Source organism: Anabrus simplex, chromosome 1 (assembly GCF_040414725.1).
Source record: "Anabrus simplex isolate iqAnaSimp1 chromosome 1, ASM4041472v1, whole genome shotgun sequence".
Taxonomy (NCBI): domain Eukaryota; kingdom Metazoa; phylum Arthropoda; class Insecta; order Orthoptera; family Tettigoniidae; genus Anabrus; species Anabrus simplex.
In genome coordinates this window covers 213,552,112-213,578,211 of record NC_090265.1, presented here as the reverse complement: position 1 = coordinate 213,578,211, position 26,100 = coordinate 213,552,112, and the positions used below count along the sequence as shown (strand labels likewise).

General features: G+C 42.5%; 1 pseudogene; it reads left to right on the top strand.

Annotated features, from left to right (window-relative positions):
- Positions 1–14,313, top strand: part of LOC137497163 (uncharacterized) — a 69,598-nt pseudogene extending 55,285 nt beyond the window's left edge.
- Positions 14,314–26,100: the final 11,787 nt, after the last annotated feature.

The following is a 26,100-nucleotide window of genomic DNA, read 5'->3' as shown; positions in this document are numbered from 1 at the left end:
TTTGTCGTCACTACATAGAGTGCAGCACCGAGGTTTGCGATGCAAGATGGCGGATGACGTACCACATTTCAAAGGTAAGTAGCTAAAGAGGGCAGCACGGTGCTCAAAGATGGCGGATGACAGCTGCACGTGGCTTTGTTTCCAAACAAGAGCACGTGGAATTTACCGTCACTACATAGAGTGCAGCACTGAGGTTTCGGATGCAAGATGGCGGATGACAGCTGTGACGTACCACATTTCAAAGGTAAGTAGCTAAAGAGGGCAGCACTGTGCTCTATAGATTAAAGATGGCGGATGACGGCTGTCAAAAACACGTGGCTTTGTTTACCTCGCGCTAGTTAGGTTAAGTTGGTAGCACTAAGGTTTAGACCCGTCAAGATGGCAGCACTGCCGATGACAGGTGACGAAAGAGGGCAGCACGGTGCTCTCTGGATTAAAGATGGCGGATGACAGCTGTCAAAAATGCACGTGGCTGTCAAAAAACACGTGGCTTTGTTTACCTCGCGCTAGTTAGGTTAAGTTGGTACCACTAAGGTTTAGGTCCGTCAAGATGGCAGTACTGAGGTTAGCGATGCGTTGTTGTCTGTCAAAAAGCACGTGGCTTTGTTTACAAATCTGTTGAAAAGCACGTGGCTGTCAAAAAGCACGTGGCTTTGTTTACCTCATGCTAGTTAGGTTAAGTTGGTACTATTAAGGTTTAGGCCCGTCATGATGGCAGTACTGAGGTTTGCGATGCGTTGTTGTCGATGACAGCTGTCAAAAAGCACGTGGCTGTCAAAAAACACGTGGGTTTGTTTACCTCACGCTAGTTAGGTTAAGTTGGCACTAGTGAGGTTTAGGCCCGTCAAGATGGCAGTACTGAGGTTAGCGATGCGTTGTTGTCGATGACAGCTGTCAAAAAGCACGTGGCTTTGTTTACAAATTCAAATTTCGCGCTAGTTAGGTTAAGTTGGCAGTACTGTCGCGCTAGTTAGGTTAAGTTGGCAGTACTGGAAGAGGCCACTGGCTGAGGTGGAGGCGGCCACTGGGAGCCGGAGGTGGCGGTGGCGGCCGAACCATCCAATTATACTACTATCGTGTAAGTGTGCTGCTATCTTAGCATAACCTATCGATTTTACATGCATCGACTATCGCAAGCATAACTAAGACGCATGAACTTAAAGTACAAAGAATAGCCTTGTTTCAAAGCGTGTACAGATCACCCTGAACTTCTTCCGCCAGATTGTGCTGCTATCTTAGCATAACCTATACGTATGACTTTAAGGTACAAAGAATAGCCATGTTTCAAAGCGTGTACACATTACCTATCGACTTTGCATGTATCGACTCTCGTACAAAACTTCTTCCGCTAGGTTGTGCTGCTATCTTAGCATAACTCATACACATGAACTTAAAGTACAAAGAATAGCCTTGTTTCAAAGCGTTTACACATTACCTAATGATTTTGCACGAAACGACTATCATACTAAACTTTTTCCACTAGATTGTGCTAAGATCATGTAAGTGTGCTGCTATCTTAGCATAACCTATCGATTTTACATGCATCGACTATCGTACTAGACTTCTTCCGCTAGAGCATGTAGCAATCGCTTTTGTGTATCCCAAACCCCTGTGCACGAACTTAAAGCATAAAGATGAGCTATGTTCTAAAGCGTGTACACATCACCTATCGATAATGTATGTATCGAATATCGTACTAAACTTCTTCTGCTAGAGCGTACGAGTATCGCTTGTGCGTGCACGAACTTAAAGCATAAAGAATAGCAATGTATAAAAATCTTGTAAACAAAGCAGCAGCATTACGTATAGTCAAGATTAAATGCGTGCACACATCATGTATCCATGATGCACACAGTACTAAACTTATTCCATTAGAATGTACAAAGTTCGCATGTGTTTGTACTGCTATCTTAGCATAGCCTAGGTGCATGAACTTAAAGCATAAAGAATAGTTATGTGTAAAAAATCTTGTGAACATAGCAGAGTGTTAACTACGTAGGTGTAGACATTGAACTTTACATGCTGAGGCAACATACTACGTGACCGTGACGTCACGACCACGTGCTCTTGTTTGGTAAACATAGCCACGTGCTTTTTTGACAGCTGTCTTCTTGACGAACCCTAACCTCACTTTGAAGGACAATAGAGCGTCGCTAACCTCACTGCTGCCATCTTTACGGCGGTAAACATCAAGGCTGCCACCTTATGCATGTTATAGCGCGGAATTTAAAATCCAACAGCAGAACATTGTTAACCTCACTCTTGCCATCTTTACGGCGGTAAACCTCAAGGCTGCCACCTTATGCATGTTGTAGCGCGGAATTTAAAATCCAACAACAGAACATTGTTAACCTCACTCTTGCCATCTTTACGGCGGTAAACCTCAAGGCTACCACCTTATGCATGTTGTAGCGCGGAATTTAAAATCCAACAACAGAACATTGCTAAACTCTCTGCTATCATCTTGAAAAGTTCAGTGTTCCAAACACTAGTTCGAAAAACGTAACTCATCGCACCTCGGGGATTTTCCATTCCTTGTTCTGAACATGAAAGCATTTACAAATAAAGATTAATTTTCTACACTTAACAAAGTACAAGCGTTCTTGCTGATAGCGATCGACGAGGTTGTTGCTCCTTTAGCCCTTTAGCCCATTAGCCCTTTAGCCCATTAGCCCTTTAGCCCTTTAGCCCATTAGCCCTTCAGCCAATTAGCCCTTCAAGGAATGTGCGGTAAGGAGGAGGAAGAGTCCTTTCATCCTTTTTGCCCTTCTGATAAGATGTAACCCCTGGGTTCCATACCCTATCACGATTTTTTTCAGCCATGTTTATGCGATAACTTGTTCGACTGATTTTTACACACAAGACGAATGATGGAAGGTAAATAATTTGAAGTTATACTTTGGCTATATCGTTTACCGAGCGAGTTAGCTGCGCAGTATGGGTACAGTGTGTTTTTGATTTTTACACTATGCAAATCATTGAAGTTGTAGTTTTGCAATATTGCTTACTGAGCGAGTTAGCTACGCGATATGTGCACAGTGTGTTTCCATAGTTTTTGATTTTACACTAAGCAAATCATCAAAATTGTACTTTTGCTCTGAACACATCAAACAATGTTCTGATCATATGTTGAGGTTAACAACATCGATTACAGTGTTCGATTCTAGTCTTGTTATGTTTCATTCTGATCTTCTTAGAACAAGGGTACCCCCTAACATGTTCTAAACACATGTTGTATTGAGTACAGTGTTCGATTCTAGTCTTGATCACTTATTTCGTGTTCTGAACACAACGATCAATGTTCTGATCACATGTTGTATCGAGTACAGTGTTCGATTCTAGTCATGATCACTTATTTTGTGTTCTGAACACATCAATCAATGTTCTGATCACATGTTGAAGTTAACAACATCGATTACAGTGTTCTATTCTAGTCTTGTTATGTTTCAATCTGATCTTCTTAGAACAAGCGTATCCCCTGACATATTCTAAACACATGATGTATTGAGTACATTGTTCGATTCTAGTCTTGATCACTTATTTTGTTTTTCTGAACGCATCAATCAATGTTCTGATCACATGTCGTATCGAGTACAGCGTTTGATTCTACTCTTCTTATGTTTCGAAAGTCTAAACATGCACAATAATGTTATTGCTGCACACGATTGCCTTCGCGATGCAGGTTTAAACTTGTTCGATATAAAGCTATGCCTTGACATAAGAGGCGGAGGAGGAGGTAGAGAAGGAGAAGGGGGAGGAGGAGGAGGAGGAGGAGGAGGAGGAGGAGGAGGAGGAGAATGATAAGACCTTAACAGCCTATGTATAGTCGCCATTGTTTTTAAAGATGATAGCTGTCAAAAGAATTTTTCAAATTATCCACCACCACATTTCAGCTAAAGAGGGCAGCAGGGTGCTCTGTTGATTAAGCACATAGAATTTCAAATTGCCCTCCACCACATGCATAACAGCAGCTGTTATCTTGCGCAGTAGCCTCTAAGCTAGCTTTCTTCATAAGAGTAGCCGCCATCTTGTGCGAGCACCCCTAGGCCGTCTCATAAGGAGCTATGTATAGTCACCATTGTGTGTCTGCCATCTTGCGTAAGCATCCCTAGGACGTCTCAAGGCATCTTGTTTCTCATAAGAGCAGCCACCATCTTGTAGAAATAGATAGCTGCGAATGCCAAAGGGCTTAAGTAGGAATCGAACCGTTGATCTCATCATTAGACTATGTTTTTTCTTGTTCCTGATACTACGAACCTACGTATTAGGCGGAAAAATTTTGTCCGTTTTGCTCTACGATGCATCGTTTTCGAGATATTTAACATTTTGCATTTAAGCCTCCAAATTTAATGAATCGAACCTGCACGGTACGTTATACTCTCTACCATAGCTAGACCTGATCATGTTACGAAGACTCGCTTCAATACAAGCTAAAACAGAGCAAATGCCAAAGAGCCTAAGTAGGAACCGAACCGTTGATCCCATCATTAGACTATGATTTTCTTGTTCCTCATACTGCGAACCTCGGTATTAGGCAGAAAAATTTTGTCCGTTTTGCTCTACGGTGCACCGTTTTCGATATATTTAACATTTTGCATTTAAGCCCTAAATTTAATGAATCGAACTATCACGACACGTTAGCCTCTAAGCTAGCATTCTTCATAAGAGTAGCAACTATCTTGCGCAAGCACCCTTAAAGCGTCTCATAAGGAGTTATGTATAGCTGCCATCTTGTGTCCGCCATCTTGCGCAAGCATCCTTAGGGCGTCTCAAGCCATCTTGTCCAAGGACCCTTAAGCCGTCCCATAAGATCAGCCGCTATCTTGCGCAAGCATCCCTAGGGTATCTCATAAGGAGCCATGTATAACTGTCATCTTGCGCAAGCATCCCAAGGGCGTCTCATAAGAACCTGTGTATAGCAGCCATCTTGCGTAAGCACCCTTAAGGAGTCATGTATAGCCACCATCTTATGCAATTAGCGTCGAGAGAGGGCTGCTGTAGAATTTTTCTTTTTAAATTATCCGCCACCACTTTTCAAAGGTATCTAGCTAAAGATGGCAGCACCGCGGATGACAGGTGACGAATTTACATCTACTACGATAAAGAGGGCAGCACGGTGCTCTCTGTATTAAAGATGGCGGATGACAGCTGTCAAAAAAGCACATGGCTATGTTTACCAAACAATAGCACGTGGAATTTGCCGCCATCACATTTCAAACTAAAGAGGGCAGCACTATGCTCTGTTGATTAAAGATGGCGGATGGTAGCTGTCGAAAAAGCACGTGAGTTTGTTTCCAAACAAGAGCACGTGGAATTTTTCAATTTGCCGCCACCACATTTCAAAGGTATCTAGCTAAAGATGGCAGCACGGTGCTCTCTTGATTAAAGATGGCGGATGATAGCTAACAGAACTTTTCAAATTGTCCGCTACTACGTGCTTAAGGTAGTAGCCATAAAGAGGGCAGCACGGTGTTCTGTGGATTAAAGATGGCGGATGACAGGTGATGAAATTGCCCGCATGATAGTAGCACAGTGCTCTGTTCATTAAAGATGGCGGATGACAGCTGCACGTGGCTTTGTTTCCAAACAAGAGCACGTAGAATTTACCACCACCACATTTCAAACTAAAGAGGGCAGCACTGTGCTCTATAGATTAAAGATGGCAGATGACAGCTGTCAAAAAAGCACGTGAGTTTGTTTTCAAACAAGAGCATGTGGAATTTTTCAATTTGCCGCCACCACATAGAGGGCAGCACTGTTCTCTCTAGATTAACGATGGCTGCTTGTCGAAAAGTTTTTTTCAAATTATCCGCCACCACATTTCAAAGGTAAGTAGCTAAAGAGGGCAGCACTGTGCTCTATAGATTAAAGACGGCGGATGACAGCTATCAAAAAAGCACGTGGCTGTCAAAAAGCACGTGGATTTGTTTATCTCGAGCTAGTGAGGTTAAGTTGGTAGCACTAAGGTTTAGGTCTGTCAAGATGGCAGCACTGCCGATGACAGGTGATGAAAGAGGGCAGCACGGTGCTCTGTAGTTTAAAGATGGCGGATGATAGCTGTCAAAAAAGCACGTGGCTGTCAAAAAGCACGTGGCTTTGTTTATCTCGCGCTAGTTAGGTTAAGTTGGTACTACTGAGGTTTAGGCCCGTCAAGATGGCAGTACTGAGGTTAGCGATGCGTTGTTGTCGATGACAGCTGTCAATAAGCACGTGGCTTTGTTTACAAATCTGTCAAAAAGCACGTGGCTGTCAAAAAACACGTGGCTTTGTTTACCTCATGCTAGTGAGGTTAAGTTGGTACCACTAAGGTTTAGGCCCGTCAAGATGGTAGTACTGAGGTTTGCGATGCGTTGTTGTCTGTCAAAAAGCACGTGGCTTTGTTTACAAATCTGTCAAAAAGCACGTGGCTGTCAAAAAGCACGTGGCTTTGTTTACCTCATGCTAGTGAGGTTAAGTTGGCACTACTGAGGTTTAGGCCCGTCAAGATGGTAGTACTGAGGTTAGCGATGCGTTGTTGTCTGTCAAAAAGCACGTGGCTGTCAAAAAACACGTGGCTTTGTTTACCTCGCGCTAGTGAGGTTAAGTTGGCACTAGTGAGGTTTAGGCCCGTCAAGATGGCAGCAGTGAGGTTAGCGTTGCGTTGTTGTCGATGACAGCTGTCAAAAAGCACGTGGCTTTGTTTACAAATTCAAATCTCCCGCCAAAATTAAAATTTCCCGCCAAAATTCAAATTTCCCGCGGGCGGCGGCGGAGGCGGCGGCGGCGGAGGAGGAGGCGGAGGAGGCGGCGGGAGGAGGAGGAGGCGGCCGAACCCGCTTATTATACTACTATTGTCTCAGGTAGAATATCACTAAGAGACCAAAGGTTAGAGAGCGGCGTGTTGGGAACAAACTTAAACATCAAAGAAGCTGGAGTAAACTTATGGGATTCATGAACCGCCAAATTCAAGGCGAAAGCTAACCAATGCAAGGACGTGTCCCACCTAGAATGATCTTCATAATGATAGGCAATAAGAGCCGACCTCAGATTACGATTGACCCGTTCAGCTAGAGATGGTTGAGGATAGTAAGCAGAAGTAGTCACATGAGAAATGGACAGATTAAAACAGAATTTACGGAAGAGATTGGAGGTGAAAGCTTTAGCATTATCAGAGGCAATATATTGACACGGACCAAAAGAAGCGAAGATGGAATTTAAACAAGAAATGGTGGACTGAGCGGTAGCCAGCTTAGTCGGAAATAACCATGAGAATCTAGTGAAGCCATCTACACACAAAAGGATGAACTTGTTGGCATTCCCCTTTGACTGGGGGAAGGGTCCTACGTAGTCGATGTAAAGGCGTTCCATGGGGCGCGACGCTTGATGAGAAGACAAGAGCCCTTTCTTAGTGGACATGGTGGGTTTACTCAGCCAACAAGATTTACAAGCTTTTACTAATTCACGAATTTCGCCGTCCATACCTTTCCAGATGAACATTTCACGGATCTTTTTTCGAGTTTTAAAGATGCCTAAATGCCCCCCTAATGGGGTCTCATGATAGTACTTGAAGATCATAGGCACCAGAACAGCTGGAACCACAACTGTCATCTTCTTATCATGCCCCGACGGGCAACATAAAACACCATTCCTCAATACATAAGGGACGACATGTTCCCCAGAAGAAAGGGTTTCCATGATAGGGGCCAGCATCGGATCTTCACGTTGATATTTTTCAATATCCCTAAATAACATCGGAGCATCAGTCAGAATGACATTAACCTCAGGTAGTATGGACTCGGGAGATGAAGAACAATCAACCTGTTCAGGGGTCTCTACGTCATTGGCAAACATACGGCTTAGTCCATCTGCCACAACATTTTCAGTACCTCTAATATGCCTAACGTCAAATTGGAAGGCAGAAATTCGGATGGCCCACCGGGCTATACGACCAGTACGACGCGGCCTAGCTAAGACCTAACTTAAGGCTTGGTTATCCGTTTCCAAGTCGAACTTGACATGTTCCAGATAGAGACGGAACTTTTCTAGAGCAAACAAAACTGCTAAACCTTCAAGTTCATAGATAGAATACTTGGCTTCTTGAGCCGAAAGAGTCCTAGAAGAATAGGCGATGGGTCGCCTCCCTAGTTCAGTCTCTTGAAGAAGGACTGCAGCTACCGCCGACGACGACGCGTCGGTTTGTACGATGAATTTCTTAGAGAAATCCGGCATAGCAAGAACAGGGGCATTAGAAAGTGCTAATTTCAGATCTTCAAAAGCGGCTTGTTGAGAAGGCCCCCACTCAAATTAGATGCCTTTCCTATGAAGAAGGTTCAAGGGCGCCGCTCTATTAGCGAAGTTAGGAATACATTTCCTGAAGAAATTCACCATGCCTATGAACCTGGCGATACCTTTGATGTCCTTGGGAGGTTTGAAATCACGGATGGCCTGTGTTCTAGAATGATCTACAGTGACACCATCGGGCGACACAATATGCCCTAGAAATGACATGGAAGGCTTAGCGAAGGCAACCTTGGACAACTTCACCGTTAACCCTGCCTTACGAAGGCGACTCAGGACCTCTTTCAGATGATCTAGATGTTCTTCAAAGGTCTCAGAAAATACGACGACATCATCAAGATAATGGTATAAATACTCAAATTTGATGTCGGAGAAGACCCTATATAGCAGTCTCGTAAGCACGGCTGCTCCCGTGGGGAGCACGAAAGGCACGCGGTTGTATTCGTACAGGTTCCAATCAGTGGCAAATGCCGTCAGATGTTTAGATTCTTCAGCCAGAGAAATCTGGTTATAAGCCTGATTGAGGTGTAAGATGGTGAAGAACTTAGCTTTAAGAAACCATGAAAAACAAGAATGAAGGTCGGGAAGGGGCACAGATTTAACACCACCTTCCGATTGAGAGCCCTGTAATCAATCACAAGCCTGAAGCCACCTTGGGGTTTCGGAACAAGGAATATAGGCGATGAATACGCCAACTTAGAGGGTCGAATTATACCATCCTTCAACATCTGATCTATGATTTCCTTCAAAGCCTTCATTTTAGGTGGAGATAGCCTATAAGGTGGAAATCGGACCGGAATCGAATCCGTAACCTCAATCTTATATTCTATAAGGTCAGTAACACCAAGAGTGTCGGAAAAACTTCTGGAAACGACTGACACAACTTACGAATACTATCAGCCTGCTCCTCAGGTAGATGTCTAAGGTCTAACATCATCTCATCCTGGGTAGGCGAAACAGATGAACATGATACAGAACTACATGATAACAAGGGGATTTTGAATTTACTGACAAATTTGCTCTGAAGGTCGAGCACTAGACCAGTATGAGACATGAAGTCCGCTCCCAATATAATGGGGCAAGACAAGTGTTTTGCCACCAACAATTTAACTTTCCAAGTAAATTTAGAAATGCGAATTTTGGCATACAGAAAACCTAAAATTTATAATAAAGAGGAGTTTGCCGAAACGCATTGAACCAATAACGAACAATAATCAGGAAGTTTACAAACAGATTTCAGTTTGGAGTACCACTCAGCCGAAATAATGGAACAAACACTGCCTGAATCTAAAAGAACAGTTACGGGCTCATTATTTAATTCAATTTTGAGAAATGGAACCGGTGCGGGAGTATCCGCCGCAATCCTACGACATTCCTTGGGACCTTCAAAAGATGAATTAGAGGAACGAAATTTCCCTGAGCTTTCGGCGGGTTTACTTGGGGTTGAGCCTCGCAAGGAAGAGTTAGTCGACTCAGCCGAAGCCCCTAGTCACTTTTGATTGTTGGTGGAAGTTGCACCCGAGGTTGAGCAGGAGGGAGTGCTGTTTGAATTCGGGCAATTTTTGGCAATATGGGAGAAAGCGCCGCATTTAAAACAGCCGTGGGATAACACTGCTCCATTCCTTGTCCCGCTAGATTTAGTTAATGGACACTTGTTTCGAAGATGGTCAGGCGACCCGCAACGGGGTGTGACGGGTCGGCGAGGTGGAGGCCGAGAATAACTAGAGGATGGATGGGGTTCCCTCGCCACACGTAGTGTGTCGGCATATCTAACCCCTTCGGCTGAGACTGCCATAGCTTCCAACTCGGCAAAAGTTTGCGGACGCGACGCAAAACACAAGTATGACCTGTAAGATGGTGAAATTCCTTCCACAATAGCCTGTACAATCTGGTCTTCAGGAAAATGAAGAGGAAACACCATAGTATAGAACTTAATATCTTGGATGAAGTCTGCCAAGTTTTCATCCAACCGCGGTACTCTATAATAGTACTTCTGTATTAGAGATGACCTTGCCCTCGCCGGAATAAAGTTAGCTAACAAATGGGCGTGGAAGTCTTCGATAGATGATTGTTTAGCAATGAATCTTACTATTTTGTCAGATAGAACACCAATTGAATAGGGATAAATGATCTGCAAAATTTGACACGGAGAAAGAGAAAAACCAGAGCATGATCCTGAAACTCAACAAAAAATCTTAGAAAGCCAATAACATCACTGGTGGAATTTACGGAGAACTTCGAAATACCTCTGAGCAACATTGCTAAAGGATGGGGCAAACTGCTGAAGCCAGGTGACATAGTGGGTAGAGGCCTAATTGGCGGAGAAGCTGATTCAGAAGGTGCACTATTCAACGAGTTACGACGTTCAGATTCGTTGTCTAATGGGGAAGAGGTTTGTTGAGCTCCTACAGATTCCCTATTTTCTTCTCCTTTAGAAGACTCTTCCTCGCTAACTACGTTTACCGTAGCGGGTTGGTCGGTTTTGGGAGGGACTGCCCACGTTAAAATAGGGTAACCTTACTGGACAGTTTAGCAAGGTTTTCGAGAAGAGCACTAGCCTACTTCCCTTGAATGTCACTCAACTTAAGAGACAATAGATCACTAACTCTATTGGAAAAATGGTATAATCTCGCTTGTACGCGTTTGAGCTGATTAGGTGATGGATCACCCCCTTCATAAAAACTAACCACAGATGCTAGCTCAGTAGCATTATCAGTGATCGTGGAGAGAGCATCATCAATATCTTTCTCTCCCAAAGTTGGGATGGTAATAGGCAATTCAAGGGAATCTTTAAGCTTAGTGATGTCGGCCGCAACCGTGCCTCCAGATTGAACATTTCTAATTGTTAATTCACAGATCAATTCCTCCTTGCGCAAATAGCCGGGATGGAGGACATCGCGAGGGCCGGGCATGATGACAGACACTTTACAAATTTAGAAAAATCGAAAAAATTCCAGCGACTGAGAAAATGGTTAGAGTTCCAAGTAAAGCAATGTTTAGCCGTCAAAAGGGGCTAAATGAGACCCATTCAATCACGCTCTGCTACCACTTGTTACGGAGTTATCCGTGGTAGGCGGAGGTGACAGAAGGTGCGGGCTGGAATAGGTCTCAACTACAAAATTAAAGTTAATTTAAAACTTTAACAAGGGTTATATTTTCTTTTCAAAATCAACAAGTAACAGAGTATAACAGGTACCAAGTAGCAGATCAACAAATTAAGAAATTACAAATTACAGTTTGTTACAAGATTTGGGCTTCGAGCCCCAAGTATCATTTCTGAGCTTTCGGCTCACAACCATAAATAATCAAAGGGCAGAAAACCCTTAATTACATGGAGCATTAGCTCCCACCCTTACATTTCAAGCCTCACCATAAAGAGCTGACCCGCTCTCGATAGTTCAAGCCTATCAGAAGGCTATAAACAAACTTTACACTTGACTGCCCTTAAGGCATACTTATAACTAAACAGGGGTATCTCGTACCCAATCTACTGGGCCTTAGTGTACAAAAACCAGGTTAAATTAAATGGCCCAAAACAAAAGTATGGAGGCGTGAACTTGCACTCCTAAATCCACATTTTAAAACCTAAGTGGCTCTAGGCCGATACACAGGGCCTAATCCCAAGCTAGGGAGGTGACTCGTCTGAAAAAAAACTTTAATACATTAAGGAAGAGAAGAAACGGTTATGAAAACGTAGTCACCTCAATTTCAAAATGAAGGGGAGCTCGAGAGGGTGAATCACTCTCTATCCCCGCATTAAAGTTCAAGAAAACTGAAGTTTACCAGGAAAAGGGTTTACATGTTTAATAGGTTACATATTAAAGGTTTCGAACCCTCTCCGAGAGTTAGACTGCTGAGTTAGCAAGAAATAAAGATGTTAAGAGGCCATTACCTTGTAGAAGAACTGCTGTCTGAAGAACGGGGCGCTTCCCGCCCCCTGCTACATATTCACACACTGAGTTAGATGTTATACTAGTGGCCCGGAGACAAGAAAATCAGCAGTTTTTATACCCTCGTGGAAAATTTGAGACCTTTCAAGAATGAGTAGACACACCCCCTCAACTTTATTGGATAGCTTTGATCTACATATCCATATCGAAGAAGACATACATGATTGACTGAGAATTAATTAAGGAAATTCGGGATTGGCTAAGTTCAAACCTGGCGGAAGGAAGGATTAATATTGCCAACCCAAAAATAAAAGACAAAAATTAGTAAAGACAACAACTTTTGAATACAAAATTTCGTCAAGAAGGTTCATTCCTTTGCACCAGAGTGCATGACCATAGTTTTTTTTGTATAGACATCTGGTAGAGAACGTCCACACTTCTTGATCAATGACAAACAAAAACACATCAAAATTCTCACAGAGCCATCTTCGGAGAAACTGTTGAGTTAATACAGTTTTTTAAAGTTCAGGCTTTCTCCTGTAGAGGAGTTTCAATTGGCGCAATATTTGAACTAGCGGCATGGAGATGTACCGCCCGGTACAATAATAATAATAATAATAATAATAATAATAATAATAATAATAATAATAATAAATAATTTGTTTTGCCATAACCTCATTTCCGAGGAATTTAATTCATACTTTTCAGGTGAGTTTCTTAATAGTAGTGTGCTGTGCTCTTACTACTTTCCTCACCGAGTTGTGTCTTAAATCAGTATCCGTTAGTCTTTATCTCGCAAGAAGAATCTGATAACGATGATGACGAATACCGATATACTGCTCTGCATTGGTGTACGAGTAACCAATTAGAATAACTGGACGTGTAGATTATGTTGTTAACAACTACGACGAATTTGAATTTAAACAACATATCCGATTGCCGAGATCAGCATTTGAACATCGGCTGAGAGTCATTGGTCCTAAACTTTCTAAATCCAAAATCGGGGAACGAGGAAGACCATTGCAAGATCCACGAAAGCAACTTCTGGCTGTAATTTGGTTCTTAGCAACGCCTGATTCATACAGATCTTTGGGGAAAAGTTTGACATGGCCAAGTCAACTCTTTCCGTCTCTTTCGTGAGAGTTATAAATGCATTGTGTGGTATTTCTGATAATATAATTAAATGGCCGCAGAGTAGTGAGATTCACGAATCATTTGACGCCTTCCAAAAATAACATCGAACGCACCTAATGTCATTATAGCACCAAAGAAAGGTCATGAAGGTTATGTGAATAGTAAATGTTTTCACGCAATAACACTACAAGGAATCTGTGACTCAAGTTTGAAGTTCGTCGATTGTTTTGTGGGATACTCGAGCTCTGCCAGTGATGTACGAATTACCGGGCGAGTTAGCCGTGCGCGTAGAGGCGCGCGGCTGTGAGCTTGCATCCGGGAGATGGTAGGTTCGAATCCCACTATCGGCAGCCCTTAAAAATGGTTTTCCGTGGTTTCCCATTTTCACACCAGGCAAATGCTGGGGCTGTACCTTAATTAAGGCCACGGCCGCTTCCTTCCAACTCCTAGGCCTTTCCTATCCCATCGTCGTCATAAGACCTATCTGTGTCGGTGCGACGTAAAGCCCCTAGCAAAAAAAAAAAAAAAAAAAAAAAAAGATGTACGAATTCTTCGAAACTGTGATATTTGTGCAGATAGCGTGTCGAATAATAATCAATTCTTTCCAAATAGTGAATTTTTATTGGGTTAAGAAGCATATCCTGATTGGAATTGGCTCATTCCACCGTACATTGATAGAGGTAACCTCAATAGAACTGAACGAAATTTCAACTTAACACTTTCCAAAACTAGGCAAGTGATAGAAAGCGCATTCGCCCTGCTGAAAGGTAGATTCAGAAGGTTACAATACTTGGACATGAATAGGACAGATTTATTTCCTGCAACAGTTCTAGTCGCTTGCGTCTTTCACAACATCTGCATTGACCACGACCCTTTGGTAGAGGAATACATACGTGAAAGACAGGAACGAAATTATGAGATTGAAATTGAAGACGGTGATCGTTGTCTTCAGGATGTACGAGATGGGAATGAAAAGAGACGAGATTTAACCCAGCAGCTTCATTTTAATTGAAGAATTTCATCTTGGCAAGATGTTTCAACTCTAGTCCGAATACTATAATTTGTAGTTTACTTCCTTATTAACGGACATAACCTTCAATTAAGAAATAATGTCAAATACACACACACACACATAAAAAGAAACATGAATACTAAGAAAAGAATTTGATTGTAAACGCAGTGGTAAATTAAGTTTTTTCCAAAAATTAGAACATGAAAGCTTTTCAATTGATTTGTCCAGTTTTTCACTGAAAACACGTATGGCTTATTTCTGCACCTCTATTAATTCGTTGTGCCTTCTTTCCTTTTCTTTCTCCCTTTCGGAACTTATTTGTGAAAATGTGAAAGAACTGACTTTAATTTCGCTTCTTTCTTTTTCTTTGGGAGGATGCTTGGACGCCTTATTGAGATTTGGATAGTCAGTATTATCCATATTTCATCTTCACCACTGGAATCGAACACTTTGAGATTTTTATCACTAGACAAATTAATGTTAGCACCCCTGCTTGAAGAAGCCAATGCCACAAGAACGACATTGGGTTTCTTCCCAAATAACTCCTGGGACTGATCAAAATAATTACATTTTATCTTTTAAGCTCCAGATTGTATAGATGTCATATTGTCCACTTTAGCATGGTACTTAATTAAGTTTTTGAATTTAAATTCATACTGTTATGGTGAGAAATTAAATCCTTCGGACATTAACTGAGTGGCTATTTTATTCCACACGACGTCATTTCGCACAGCAGAGGATGCGAACGATTCCATGTTATTACAGTATCCATCTAACAGCAATAAGACCTCCTTGTGTGACCAACGACTATGATCTGCTTAAGGTCTTCAGTTACTTCAGTTACTGTCCGACTCGTTGGCTGAACGGTCAGCGTACTGGCCTTCGGTTCAGAGGGTCCCGGGTTCGATTCCCGGCCGGGTCGGGGATTTTAACCTTAATTGGTTTATTCCAATGGCACGGGGGTTGGGTGTATGTGTTGTCTTCATCATCATTTCATCCTCATTACGACGCGCGGGTCGCCTACGGGAGTCAAATAGAAAGACCTGCACCTGGCGAGCCGAACCCGTCCTGGGATATCCCGGCACTAAAAGCCATACGACATTTCATTTCATTTGAGGTTAATAAATCAGCTGATCATTCCTAATATGGGTGTTCTTATAAAAATGTAGGGCCGATGACCTTAGATGTTAGACCCCTTTAAACAACAAGCATCATCATCATATAAAATGTTTATAGCGTAGACTGTAGTTCCTTATTCTCCGACTTTACATACCGATTTTCATTAAATTCTGTTTACCTACCCATTTTCTCGTAACTCGGCGTTGATATGGACTTAGCAACCAAAATACAAATTCATGAATATCTCTGTTATCACAGCCGGTACGGTAAAAATGTATAAGACATAAATGATGGGAAATTTAATGCTATATGACTTTAGTTCCGGTCTAGAAAGCCAAGAATAACGACCGAGAGGATCTGTCGTGCTGACCACACGACAGCTCGTAATCTACAGCCCTTCGGGCTGAGCAGCGGTCGCTTGGTAGGCCATGGCCCTTTGGGGCTGTTGTGCCATGGGGTTTGGTTTGGTTTATAATTTTAGTTATGTAGTATGTATCGATAGGACCACTAATAACATACATATTTGAGAATTCAAGTTTAAGCTTCCCCGAAACTACCATTTCACTCAGCGTAAATAAAATTATTTATAACGTAGATTGTAGCGACTTCTTCCCTGACTTTATATACCCATTTTCATTAAATGCTCTTCAGCCGTTTTCTCGTGATGCGCGTCCATACATACAGTCGGACAAACAGAAATTACGGAAAATTAAAAAGTGCATTTCCTTGTTACTGTGGACACGACCGATACAGAAGTACCATTCTTTTTAAATTCTGATCAATGTACAGACAAAACTCATTATATATTTCAGGTCAGTGCGTCCAGGTGCAAATCAGTTCCGGGTACCTTACCCGATTTCACGGTCAGGTACGAGGGATTTCGCAAATCACGACAGGCGTACATTTTCAGGAAACTTTTATGCATTTGGTCGTTTACTTGTCGAGAATTATAAATAATTTTGTCCGCGTTTGTGGTGGAGTAGGGGATGCCTGGCCGAGGCAGTAAAGGCGTGCTCGGTTTGCCCGGAAGGACGTGGGTTCGAATCCCCGTCAGGAAGTCGTAAAATTTAAGGAACATGATTTCCACTTCCGGAGGTGCATATGGCCCTGAGGTTCATCCAGCGTACACCAGAAATGAGTACCAGGTTAATTCCTGGGGGCAAAGGCGGCCGGGCGTAGAGCTAACCACTCTACCCCATCACGTGCCGAGGTTAACAATGGTGGAAGCCTTTACCTTCCACTCCTCCAAGGGTCTTCTTGGCCTGTACGGAGGTGACTTTGCTTTGCTTTGTGGTGTAGTGGTTAGCGGATTAGCTGCCACCCCCCGAGGCCTCAGGTTCGATTCCCGGCCCTACCACGAAATTTGAAAAGGGTACGAGGGCTAACAGAGTCCACTCAGCCTTGGGAGGTCAATTGAGTAGAAGTGGGTTCCATTCCCACCTCAGCCATCTTGGAAGTGGTTTTCCGTGGTTTCCCACTTCTCCTCCAGGCAAATGCCGGGATGGTACCTAACTTAAGGCTACGGCCGCTTCCTTCCCTCTTCCTTGTCTATCCCTTCCAGTCTTCCCATCCCCTCACAATACCCTGTTCAGCAGAGCAGATGAGGCTGCCTGGGCGAGGTACTGGTCCTCCTCCCCAGTTGTATCCCAGACCCAAAGTCTCAAGCTCCAGGACACTGCCCTTGAGGCGGTAGAGGTGGGATCCCTCGCTGAGTCCGAGGGAAAAACCAACCCTGGAGGGTAAACAGATTAAGAAAGAAAGAATAATTTTATAATGAGAAAAATTAACATTGGACATTCAATAAAAGTTCATGCAAATACACGCAATTTTCATTATATTATCCCTTAGTTGTAATATATATGAAAGAATATGAACCGAGCTCGATAGCTGCAGTCGCTTAAGTGTGGCCAGTATCCAGTATTCGGGAGGTAGTAGGTTCAAACCCCACTGTCGGCAGCCCTGAAAATGGTTTTCCGTGGTTTCCCATTTTCACACCAGGCAAATGCTGGGACTGTCCCTTAATTAAGGCCATGGCCGCTTCCTTCCAACTCCTAGCCCTTTCCCATCCCATCGTCGCCATAAGACCTATCTGTGTCGGTGCGACGTAAAGCAACTAGAAAAAAAAAAGCAAAAAAAAAAAAAAAGAATATGACCAGTGTTGAAAAATGACGATGAGTGGGACTCGATCCAGCGCTCCAGCGATTACGGAGTTTGACCGATAACCACTCGACCACTGCCAAATCGTTCTCGCAGTAGCAACGCACCGGCACATATTCGACGCGAAAACTTCTCGAAAACGTCTAATCAATACACCTTATTACTTGCACATTATGCTGTCCTAATCGACTGCTAAAAGTGTACAAAATTTGAAGATAATCCGTGATTCGAACGTTGTGGCCTCCCCTTGTAAGAGTACTGTACTGTACCTGTATTCAACCTGTTCTTATCAAATTTGCATCTATATTTCCTCCGCTTGTTGTGTTTTGTAGATAATGCAAAGTATATTATATAATAATTGTGGTGTTAGTTTGATATTTAATCCCATTTTAGATGGTATTCATGTTTTTAGAATGTTTAAAGGAATTTAAATTAATTTTTACAGAAATTTGTACCACAAATGCTACGAAAACCATCTGATGCATGGCAGTTCCTTGAAATTACTGATGATAAAAAAATCAGCAAAATGCAAATTTTGCGGCCGCATTTACGCGACGGGTATCAAATTTGTGGGATCATTTCAGGATGAAATGAGCAGGTCGGCTTCTTCAGCAGAAAACAACATTGCTGTATTCAGCAAAAGAGTTATGTTGTGAGAAAACGGCATTGAATAGACGGGCGAAATACCTTTACGTTGTCATACCAATAACGTGTTTAAACATGCCGCTAAAATACATTCAGTCGGTACACCAGATGATGACATCACAACAACTGCTCCGCTCCGCACCACACCGCACCGCTCCGTCACCACCACTAGACGCGCTAGAGCTGTTTGTGCAATGTATGTATGTTTAGTCCTCAGCCTGAAAGCTGGTTGGATCCTCAACAGCTTCGCCATCAGCTGTCATAGATGGCCTAGGCATCACTGAAGAGGCGTACTAGGGAAATGAGGAGTGAGGTAGTTTCCCATTGCTTTCCTCACCGAGCCAGACGTTGCTATTGCATATCAGTCTGCCACGCCCACTGAAATGCATGCACCAACTGAGCCTACGAACAATATTTTCACACCATTCATAGCAAGGACTGGCTGCAGAAGGAACGGCATTACTAGCATCACTCACACCTCAGTCACTTTCATTTTGTCAAAGTCAAGGATGCAGCTGAGACAGATCAACGAAAGTAACAAAATTACTCTAGCTCAAACCAGAAGACATAGTGCACTGTAAACACTAGGTCCCACCAGCAAAGGCATGTTTGTACAATACCGTGAACAAAGCACAGAGTTTCTTTTTTTTTTTTTTTTGCTTTACGTCGCACCGACACAGATATGTCTTATGGCGACGATGGGGTAGGGAAGGCCTAGGAATTGGAAAGAAGCGGCCGTGGCCTTAATTAAGGTACAGCCCCGGCATTTGCCTGGTGTAAAGATGGGAAACCACGGAAAACCATCTTCAGGGCTGCCGACAGTGGGGCTCGAACCCACTATCTCCCGATTACTGGATACTGGCCGCAATTAAGCGACTGCAGCTATCGAGCTCGGTAATGCACAGAGTACTCTCGCAGCGTTTCAGCAAATTGAGTTAACACTAAGTCTGTAGCCTCTGCAACGTTCGGTAACTTCAACTTCACGATGTTGCGTGTAACCATTTGTTCCATCACAATGAAATCTGCTACAGCGGATAGGTAGACAGCGTAGAACGTATCTGAAGCACCTGGTACACGGAAATTAAGACGCAAGCGATTCGATGTATTCACTTTCTGGGGAAGCAGCATTACTTGGTACATTTGGCAACATCGTCTGTTACTACAGCAAAAAGCCTTCGTTTATTTTTGTGACCAGGGCGACGGTCTTGCACCTACTTTTCTAAAATACGACTATAGCGAAACCAGGATTCTTTGAAGACGGACTGCGATGTCGAGAGAAATTTGTCGGAGTTCACTAAGGTTCTCTTACATGTCGGTATGAACGATATGACGTATGGTAGACTTTCCCTCTTCAAACATTCACCAACTTTGGTCAAATTAAACCCGCGATCTTGAGCGTACGAACATAGCACGCTAAACTTTCAACTACCGGTGCCAGCATCCAAGAAGTGTTATACGGACCCAGATGGAAAAAATCATTAATTGAATGAACAAATATTAAAATTATGAAAAGTACAAGTGAGTTACATATATGGTACGCGCACTTTTTATTGATGGATTTTTGTACTCGATTGAGGAGTAAGAAGGAAGCCCTGCCGGTTCAGGTAGTACTGCCAACTGAATGGAAATGAAATCTGAATTGAATCGATAATATGATCGATCGATATGAATTTTCTAAACCTTTATAATCTTACGCCAACAACTGTGTCACACACACGATATATAATACTATATAACATTTCCCGATGCGAAACATGTTCCTAGCATGAATTCTATAGTTTGGCTTTGCTGTGTAAACAACAACAGTACGAGTACTTAAAGTGTACGCCAGATGTCACACAGCGATGATAAGCGATTCTTAGTTTGTGTTTCAAAGGTTGCCAATACGAATCTCGAAGATAACCGAAGTCGACCGATTCAGCACTAGGGTGTAAATCTATCGCTAAAATGTGCACAGATAATACACGTACCTTTATATTAGTTGGTCATTTGTATATGGACGTATATAGCAGTGTCCAGTGCAGTCGTTTGAGTCACATTTCCCACCACAGTGGTGGCCTGTTATGAGTCACATTTTCCACCACAGTGGTGGCCTGTTATGTTCAAGCAGCTCTCGACATGAACAAGATACCATTTCGAGATAACTAGCTACTGTTATACTCTAGAATTCATTTCACTGACTCAAGGTTCAAATATTGATTTGGTAAACCAGCTCACGCTCACGCAAACTACTAATTTCGTGTTAATGTAAGGTTGAAATGTGATGTATCACTTCCTAATTTGTAATATTTATAAAGCCAATCTTCCATGGAGTAGTAGCTTCCTGCCCCGATTGCCACAGGCTCGATTATCAGCTCTGTTATAAAGGTTATATTGATTTAAAAGGATTGGAACTGGATGTATCCTGTCATAATTAAAACAATTACGAACACTAAGTGAGTAAATGTATCACTCACTAACCTTCGGACACTGGGTCTGTACAGACTCTATACAGATTTTAATTATTTGCGGTGTGTTCATTTCTGTCTGACAATTCAGTTGACACTCTTGCAAGACACTAACCTAGTTCTTCTCAGAATAATTTGGGAGTAATTAAAATAATCTCCTGTGGGTAGAAGCATACTGTACATCCACGGTAGCCCCTGCCTGCCGAAAGAGGCGACTGAAAGACGTGGGCTTTGCATAACAGGCGATATAATCGACGTCATTAGGAATAAAGATGACTGCGAGGTTAGGGACGAGTTAGAAAGAGACGTTCCTCCAAAATAACAACTATCAACTTAGGAGAGTATGTTGGCAACAAGTTGACCCCTAGCAGGTTAACTGCCATACGAGACCAACGAGACTTCACACTTAAGGTCGCCCATCCAGCCGCGTGAAGCCCAACTGGTCTCACGCGTCATCCGTCCTCTCTGAACCGCGGGTCCTACAGTGGATGGAGGGATCCGTAGAAAACTCATGCACAACTTAGGTGGTGGCCCGAGGGACTCGTTATGCCACTTGGCCTGAGCTTGAGCATTTTGTGAGTCTACGCGGCCTCATACTAGATGCATTGAAAACTTGGTCCTAAAGTGTTTGACCCTTCCCTCCCGAAGTACAAAGATCAAGGGGGGAAATATTAAGGTGACGTCGTGAAACTAAGATAAAATATGGAGGAAATATTATCGCAACATTGTGCCCCCTGAGTAAAAATGATAATAATAACACAGAAACTAGAAATAACTCCATTAACTGAACTAAACAGCTTTGTTGTCCTTTACTTTGTAACTTTGTGCGAATCAAAGAAGCATTCTACACACTTCAGAGTCATTTGTGAAGTCTTCTTGAAGGCATAATTTCTATCAAATTCTCTTGACAATTGAATACCTGCCGGCAAAAACGTTGTAACCCTCATAATGCGAATTTTTCAGGAGAGAAGAAAAACAAATAAACAAGCGAATTGTTTGTGAATGCTTGTTCTGCCATTGACAATAATTAGTTTAAATGAGTTCACTAGTTATTAATGTATAATAATTTTGACAATGTGCGACTTTAAAATCAAGATATAAGAGATGATCGTTGCAAAAAGGTTGTAACTGCAACGGAAGTAGCACATTTTTTCGGGTTACAACGTTTATACTAGTGAAAATATTTATAGCTTTTAATATTATTTATTGTTTTTATTCTGTATAAAAATAATGAAACATAAACCACGCTTCTAATTTTCAGTACCCATTGTTAAACAGAATTCACTGAACACCAGCAATATTGTTGCGAGAATGTTTTGCAATGATGAATAAAACATTGCATTGTCACTTCACTTTGTCTTTAGGTTCTCATAAAAACCTCGACATTTTTCACGAATGTATCGACACATTTCTAGCAGATGAGCTTTCTTTTCCGCAGATACAGGCAATACCTCGTTTAATGAATACAATGAGCAATCTGTAAAGAGAGGAAGACATATGCATATACAATATATATAATACATTATATACGTATATAATACAGTCGAGAATAATAACTCTGATTACGCATTAAAATATAAGACATATGAATCTCCCATCAAACACGCTGACTTTCTTACATTGGCTTACAATGTTTTTGCACCCGCCTGTTCAGCAATGATTTTCCCAGGCTCTGATTTGTTATTGTGGGCCAAATATGGTTGCCCCAAATTCCGCTTGTATTTCTTTTCATTCCTCTTCCATTTACTATATTTAATTTTGCGTTTTCGTCCCCTATTTATATCGTTGCACAAACTCGGGCTTAGCGACACACGACTTTCATCCACCATTGATACAACGTTTCTGCACCCGCACGACACGTGGCGAAATTTAAACAAAAGAAAAAAGGCGCTTAACGTACATGTTTGCCAACGTAACTTCCTACATGCCTCACTCTGACCGCATACATCGTTTATGCACGAAAACCCAGCATTCTAGAAAAGTGAGAGTTACAACGTTTTTGCCGGCAGGTATTCAATTGTTCATAACATTTAACACACCTACTTCTTCCTGCTTTACCTTGATCTTGAAGACGGTGCTAACTGAATTTTTGCTGCCCATCCGGACTTGCATCCACTTTCATCATCTCGGTCGCCATTATTTCGTTGAATCTTGTTAATGACATATTTTCATTTGTCATCTGTTGGTGAATAAGGTATGCATCGGCAATTAAAGTTCCGAGAACTATTCTATTGCTAATTTTCGATACCATCTCCTGAGAGATGTGTCGTAGCTCTTCAGTTGGCCTAATATGTTAATGTATCGTTTAATTTTGTTGTATTCAACAGCACTTTTCGGTTCCTAAATTACCCCTCTTCACCACGACAATTTCATCTATCTATGTGCCTAGTGCTAAAGATAAGCGCATCTTTGCAATCTTTCTATTTCTGAACGACAATGCCATTGCATTCTGCAGCTGTAGATTCTCCTTATTGCAACGTTTTGTTTGAATTACTGATTTTTGGGTGTTTCTTTATATTGGACCGTAATGTGCCAAGGAGGTTGGTCTTTTGTTTAATTAATTCTCCTGTTAATGTCGCTGAAGTATAATAATTGTCCTTTTCCCTATCAAATTTTCCATAATTTTCATAACTATAGTCGTGGGCGCAAAAAGTCCTTTACTTTTCTCTTTTCCACAGTAAACACTGAAGTGGCATGTATAATAACTTTGAGTACACAATTTGAATAATTGTATTCCAAATTTATGTCTCCTATTTGTAATGCACAAAGGCGTGTTCGATTCATCCCATCAGGAACTCGAAAAATTTCAGAAACGAGATTTCATCTTCCGGGGGTGCACATATCCCTGAACTTCACTCAACCTACACCAAAAATGATTACCAGGTTAATTCCTGGCGGCAAATGCGGCCGAGCGTAGAGCTAACCACTCCACCCCACCAAGTGCCGAGGTTACGGATAATGGAAGCCTTTACCTTCCACCCCTCCAAGGGCCTTCATGGCCTGTAAGCAGATGGCAATTTGTAATGTACTATCTAAATTTGAGGCGTCCTCTAAAACGAACTAGGGTTTCACCAATACAAACAATTTGACTAGGAACAAAGTATGCCTGAAACAACTCGTTCAGTCTCGTAAGTAAAGGAGTAATTTTACAGAGTCTCCCATTGGGATCTGCTGCTCTGTTGTCACTAAATGAACTGTTCGCAATGGAAGCGGTTACGAGACATAATTTTCTGAATGTTGTTTGAATATAAAGGACCTTAGACCAATATAGCCGGCCCCGCGGTGTAGGGGAAGCGTGCTTGCCTCTTACCTGGCAGCCCCGAGTTCGATTCCTGGCCAGGTCAGGGATTTTTACCTGCATCTGAGGGCTGGTTCGAGCCCCACTCAGCCTACGTGATTACAATTTTAGGAGCTATCTGACGGTGAGATGGCGGCGCCGGTCTAGAAAGCCGAGAAGAACGGCCGAGAGGATCCGTCGTGCTGACCACACGACGCCTCGTGATATGCAGGCCTCCGGACTGAGCAGCGGTCGCTTGGTAGGCCATGACCCTTCGGGGCTGTTACGCCATGGGGTTTGGTTTGATTTGGTTTTAGACCAATATGATTCTAAGTTTGGGCACTGGCATTTCAAAATTCCAAAAATTGTTGGATTTCATTAACATCGGTATCAGGCCAGGAACGATAAAAAGAATGTGGAGTAAGTCCTTTCTCAATGGTTTGCTTAACCCTTTACTGCGCACTGTTGCCCTCAGGCAACATACAACTTTTCACCTGTATAAATGGATACAGATTGTGGACAGAGTTAGTTTTCCGGCACACCTTCAACTGTACAGTCATTTAAAGACATATGGCAGTGATGCGCTTTTTTTTTTTTTTACATAACATAAGACAAAACAGCCCTACAACCAACGGTACTCCTTCCACCCCGTCAGCATCCACGTGAACCAACCACCGTTTATTTTACGTGCACCCTCCCCATCATATTACCACAGGCTTCAGGAGTACCTCTGGCTCAACCTCAAAGACATTACCGACCTGCGGTCGTGCAAGTATACTTGCCCCCTGCAATACGTACCCATGGCCAGTAGGCGGTAATGTTCGGCCTTTGAATGTTAAAAGCTTAGCGTGAAATCGTGAAAAATCGTATATATACCCCGTATACGAAAAATAATTCATGCAGTTAAGGGTTAACATAACGATTAGTCTTCATAAGAATCAAGGAAATGTATTTGATTTACAAGCAGGTTGTAAAATTCAGTTTGATCCTTATGCGTAGAAATGCGCATGAATAGCAGCACTCGCATCAGTGTTGTCTTCTATGAAAGGATTTTTTTTACGTATTATCATTTACTGGATTTCACACATACTGATCACGTACGTCAGGTCTGTCGCTTGCCTCGTTCTCTGTGCAGTGGCCCTTATAGCGTACGAGTAACATACAGATATGTTGGCAAGCCACTGGCACATTGTCAACTGTGACAAACATTTGAGTCTCGGATAACGATACTCAGTCATAATGAAAAGTTCGAAAGGTAGGAACAGGTCGGTGTGGCGATCCTCTTCGGTGGAGTTATACAGGGTGACCCAAAAGTCTGTTAACATTTGACGAGGCAATACTTCACGGCATATTGTAGGTAGAGAGGTAATAATTGACACACATGATTGCCATGACATGGGGTTTTATTGACACCAAAATAAAGCACAAAAAATGACCAACAGATAGCGCTGGGCAGCAACAGGTAAGGTACAAATGGCCACACATGCTTGACATGACATGGGGTTTTATTGACACCAACAAAGAGTGCACACACAGGCCAACAGATGGCACTGGACAGCAACAGGTAAGGTACAAATGGCCACACATGCTTGACATGACATGGGGTTTTATTGACACCAACAAAGAGTGCACACACAGGCCAACAGATGGCACTGGACAGCAACAGGTAAGGTACAAATGGCCACACATGCTTGACATGACATGGGGTTTTATTGACACCAACAAAGAGTGCACACACAGGCCAACAGATGGCACTGGACAGCAACACGTCAGTGATGCCGCATGAGAAGATGTCGTGAGAGAGGGCGTCAGATGCTCCTGAAATTGCGGCAAGTTGACGTTACCAGAAAATTCATTGTTAGTGAAGCTTTATTTACGTTATTTTGGTGTTAATAAAACCCCATGTCATGCCAATCATGTGAATCGACTATTACCTCCAATATTCCGTGAAGTATTGCCCCATCAAATGTTAACGAACTTTTGGGTCAGCCTGTACATTTAGAATTTCCGTGGTGCGTTAAGCTACACAAAGGTTTGCCATGGATGTACATACACAGTAATAAGACTGAATATTAGAAAGCCTGGAATAAGGGAAGGTGGGGGCGTGATTAGCTCAGTGGCTTAGATGCTGGCTTCTCACCC